Source organism: Trichechus manatus, unplaced genomic scaffold, assembly GCF_000243295.1.
Source record: "Trichechus manatus latirostris isolate Lorelei unplaced genomic scaffold, TriManLat1.0 scaffold00044, whole genome shotgun sequence".
Lineage (NCBI taxonomy): Eukaryota > Metazoa > Chordata > Mammalia > Sirenia > Trichechidae > Trichechus > Trichechus manatus.
Genome location: NW_004443980.1, coordinates 15,372,853 through 15,378,240, shown reverse-complemented (window position 1 = coordinate 15,378,240; position 5,388 = coordinate 15,372,853).

Here is a 5,388-nt window from a genome sequence, read left to right as displayed (position 1 = left end):
ACCCTCCACCCCCACCGCCACCCCACTCCTAGGCACCACTTCGTGTCTGAGGCAGGGATGCTCCTGGCAAACAGAAGCTATTTCTGCCATCCTGATTAAAGCTGTCTCTGCACATCAACCAATGATCGCTGCCCAGCCAAGGGTCCAGGCATCCCCCAACAGGCTGTTCAAGGCTGGTCCTGCCTCACATCTGGTCAGAATGGCTGCAGCACAGAAGGTTGGTTTTCACAAACCAAACAAGAAAACTTTTAGACCTGTCATTCACCTTGATGTCCACAAGTAAACAATACAGCTAAAGGCAATGGTTCCAAAATCCAACAGAATGGAGTACTGAATTAATTACTTGCATAATGTAAGGGGAGAAATAGAAAACCGGGGAGTAAGTAATTATCTGATACACTGGAGCAATCCCTTAAAATGCCAAGAAACCTAAAAATAAGCCAGCTCCCTCCATAGTCTTATTATCTCAGTTTCCCATACCAACTAATTCTTGTTTTCTTCTTAAATCCACTCTTCACCCAGTCCAGCCCTTTTACACAAGGTAGAAAAGCAAAGGCCAAATCTCACGGAGAATTCAAGGATTCTCCCTCGGCACCTTTTTGTATATATTCACAGCAAATGGTCAATCTGATATTTTGATAATTTGGCCAAATTGCCACTAAATACTTATTGACCTTGGAGTGGGAGTAAGACACTACATGAGGTGCTCTGGGGCATACAAGAAATACATGACACTGTCACTACTCTCAAGGAGATCCCAGTCTTGTTGGGAGACCATCACTTATATCTAACAGAGGGTTGCATATGATGAAGTTCAAGTTAGTGAACTATCAAGGACTTAAAGAGACTAGGGGCATGAGTAGAGTTTTGATGGGAGTCTGAAGGATGAAAGTGGAACTGAGGAGGGTGTGTCTGCAGAATACTGAGCCTGCCTGGAGCAGACTGTTTGAGTGGTGAGAGCTGGTAGATGAGATGGGGGAGGTAGGTTGGATTCCAACTGTAGAAAACGTTCTTCTGTAAGCAATGGTGAATATATGAAGGTCACAAAAAAGTAAATCTGAAAAACATTACTCTTGCAGTAATGTGCAAGCTGGATTGAGTAGGAAGATCTTCCAAGCAAGAAGACCAGTCCAAAATCTAATGCACTATCCCAGCCTGGAGTACCCAGGGCCTAGGTAAAAGTGAAGGACTAGGTAAAAGGAAATGCTAGGATGGAGACACAAGATGGGGTGGAGGAAAGAGAACTATGTCCAAGGGAACTCAGAATTTTGAGGATGTATCCTTAGTAACATTTATCAGGCACTATGGACCGCCAGAATGAAAATCAGTCTTAGAAGAAATGCAACCAGAATGCTCCTTAAAGCAAGGATGGTGAGACTTTGGCTCACTTACTTTGGACATGTCATCGGGAAAGACCAATCGCTAGAGAAGGACGTCATGGTTGGTAAAGTAGACGGTCAGCATAAACAAGGGAAATCCTCAATAAGATGGACTGGCATAACAGTGGACTCAAACATACTAACCATCATGAAGATGGCACAGGACTGGACAACATTTCATTCTGTTATACATAAGGTCGCCATAAGTCGGAGTCAACTTGACGGCAAGAAAAAGCACAGTTAACTGATGGTGGAGGTCAGAATAGAGGTACCTGGTGGGTAAGGGGAGTCACTGGCTGGGAAGGAGTATGAGGAAGTCTTCACCATAGAGGCTTCTCTATCTTGATCTGGGTGTTGGTTATACAAGTGTAAAGATTTGTAAAAATTTACTGAACTGTATGAGATTTGTGTACTTTACTATATGTTAAAACTCAATAAATTTTTTTAAAAGTAAAGCAAGATTATTTGCCTGGAGCAACAGGGAAAGAAGGGGAATCAGGAATATGAGGAAGGTATGGAATGTTTGGCTAATTGCTTCCATGAATAACTGCTTCCTTTGCCAAGAGACCAGAACTGGAATGGTGCCCAGCTACCATTACTATAACATTTTGATCAAAGATTCTGCAGATGAATCCTGATCAAAAGGGGGAAAATGCAGAACAGAATTTCAAATTCTTATGGACTCCAGATTTTCCAGAGCCTTGGAGGCTGGATAAATCCCTGAAACTATTGCCTTGGGATAATCTTTAGAACTTAAACCAAAAATATCCTCTGAAGTCTTCTTAAAACCAAACAATAGTATAACTTAACTAGCGAAAAATGTCTGTCTTGAACATTACGCTCTTTTAAGAACTATCTATACGGGATCAAAGTGACAACAGAACTCAAAAGATTAGAGAGAAACCTTAGGGATTAGTGAGTTTATGTTAATGGGGGAACAACTCAGAAAAGGAGGGTGTGAACGGATGCACAACTTGAAGAATGTAACCAATGTCACTGAATTGTACATATGGAAATGGTTGAATTGGTATATGTTTTGCTGTGTATGTACATTTTCAACAACAGCAACAAAATTTAAAAATTAAAAAAAAAAAAGAATTAGATGAGGAATCAAAGTGGGGTGGGCAGAAATATAAATGCACTTAAAAACCTGAAAAAGCAGCAGTAGAAAATATTTCCAGGGTCTCTCTGCCGTCTCACACTGGCCTGAAATGAGGCCACAGTCCAATCAGACCTCCTGATGTCCAATAAGATCAACAAGGAGCAGGCTGTTCCTCAGGGCTCAAGTCTTAGACTCAAGCCTTAATGAGTCACCTGCTCGATATTTTCCTCTTCAGGCCTTTGGCTTTCTGAGACCTCAGTCCATTCAGCTGCAAAATTGACTTACGGGATTGAGTCAATTGCCAGATGCTGCAGAGCAGAGCCGCAAGTCCAGCGTCTGCAGGTAAACAAACTGCCTGGAAGGAAATGAGCAATGATTTCTCAGGGAGTCCCTTCTGCAATGTCATTATAATGTCAGCTTTTGACAGCAAATGATTTCAGTGGAAGACTCTGGAGTATCCCACAGAAGTGCTTGAGCCTTATTAAAACGGTGTCAGCTCATGCTACGTTCCACGTCTTGCGCACGTGAAAATCCCACAGCGGGAGAACTCAGTCACTCAAACAAACTACCACGATGCCTAAACCCTTGTGTGCATTTGGCCTGTGCTATCCTCCGTGACCCGTTTGGGACTTTTAGATGAAACACAATCAATTCTGAGCTCAGAGAGTCAGCCAGCTCAGAGGAGAGTGTTCTTGGTTTTAGCTCCAAACTCCAGCTTTTGTGTCTCTTTTGAAGATACACCTTTCGTTTCTCCCACATTCTTCTTCAGGCACCATGGGTCATGGTGCCTCTAGGCCTGGTACCTTTTACTGAGGGCCTTCTCTGTGGCCAGAGTCCCTGGCTGTTGCAAACAGTTAAGATGCTCGGCTCCTAATCAAAAGGATGGACATTCAAGTCCACCCAGAGGCACGTCAGAAGAAAAGCCTGGCAATCTATTTCCAAAAAATCGGCCACTGAAAACCCTAAGGAACATAATTCTACTCTGACATGCACGGGGCCACCATGAGTTGGAGTTGACTTGATGGCACCTGGTGGGGTGGGGTGGTCTTATCTTAGTTATCTAGTGCTGCTACAACAGAAATACCATAGTGGATGGCTTTAACAAACAGAAATTTATTCTCTCACAGTCTAGGAGGCTAGAAGCCCAAATTCAGGGTGCCAGCTCCAGGGGAAGGCTTTCTCTTTCTGTTGGCTCTGGGGGAAGATCCTTGTCATCAATTTTTCCCTGGTCTAGGAGCTTCTCAGTGTAGGGACCCCAGGTCCAAAGGATGCTCCCCCGACCCCAGCACTAGTTTCTTGGTAGTAATGAGGTCCCTCTCCTCTCTGCTGGATTCTTTTATATCTCAACAGAGAGTGACTCGAGATACAACCTAATCCTGTAGATTGTGTCCTGTCTCATTAACATAACTTCCTCTAATCCTGCCTCATTAACATCAGAGAGGTTAGGATTTATAACACATAGGATAATCACATCAGATCACGAAAAGGAGAACAATCACACAATACCGGGAATCATGGCCTAGGCAAGTTGACACATATTTTGGGGGGACACAATTCAATCCATGATATTCTACATTTTGGCCCCTCAAAATCCATGTCCTTGCCACATGTAAAACACATGCACCTCATCATATCACAGCAAAAGTCTTAAGTCAACTCCAAGACCAGAATCTCCTGGGGCAAAATTCCTCTTCATCTGTAAAATCTAGAATACAAGTTATCTGCTTCCAAAGTACAGTGGTGGAACAGGAACAAGCTAGACATTTCCATTACAAATGGGAGAAATTGGAGCAAAAGAAGAGATAACAGGCATCAAGCAAGTCAGCAGAACACATTACATTAGCTCTCAAGGTTTGAAAATAATCTTCTGTTCTCTGAGACCATTAAGGCAATGGCCCTGCCCTCCAGACTCTAGGTGTTGGCCACACTCTCCTGATGCTGGGTGGAGGCCCCTCTGCCCTGGACTTCAGCTCCACCTTCCAGGCCCACTGGAACGACGACTCTGCTCCTTTAGATTTGAGCAGCCCCATTCTCCTAGTCTGTCTGAGTGGTGACCCAACCCCCTTGGCCCAGCAGGCCCCATTCATCTGTCCCTTGAGCATGGCAGCCCTGCTCCCTCAGCTTTGGGTAGTAGATCCGGCCACATCCCGCTGGCACTCTTGAAAGGCAGCCCCGTACTCTGGAACTGAGTTGGTGAAGATCTGACGCTTTGAAATCTAGGAGGCCGTGGCCCCACCTTTTGAAATTCCAGTGGTTGTGGCCCTACCCTTTGACACTGAGGCAGCTCTGCTTCCTGTGCTCCTTGTTTCTTCAGCTTCTGCTTCCTAGTTCCTTGGCCTCTCAGCCTCTCAGCCTCTCAGCCTTTCAGGCCTCTTGGGCTGGCCTGAACTTTGTCCTCTCAGGCAAGTGTTACAAAGTTCTTTAGCCTTATTAACAAGGGTCTGGGGGCATCCCACTCCTCCAGTAAACTTCGGTAGGAAGGCACTCAGCTCTCTCACTCCATGGCTCGGATGGCAAGCCTAGCTCCACCAATAAGAGCCCGGAGGCACCTCACTCTGCCAGGAAGCCTCCTGCCCAAAGGCACTCAGCTCTCTCACTCCGTGGGTCAGCTCTAATGCCATCTCCCATCAATCTCCTGGTTCTGCTGCTGTCGTTTCTCTGCTACTGCTTCTCATTGTGTGTCATCTCCAGTGTTACAGCTGTCCTCATTTCCTTCTGAGTCCTCACCAGAATTGTCTTTGATGTCCATAATTCCACCAATAGTCTCTTCAAAGCAATCTAGGCTTTCACTATTAGGCACTCTAAAACTCTTCCAGCCTCTACCCATTACTCAATTCCAAAATTGCTTCCACATTTTAGGTATCTGTTATAGCAGCACCGCATTCCCAGAAGTAATTCTGTCTTAGT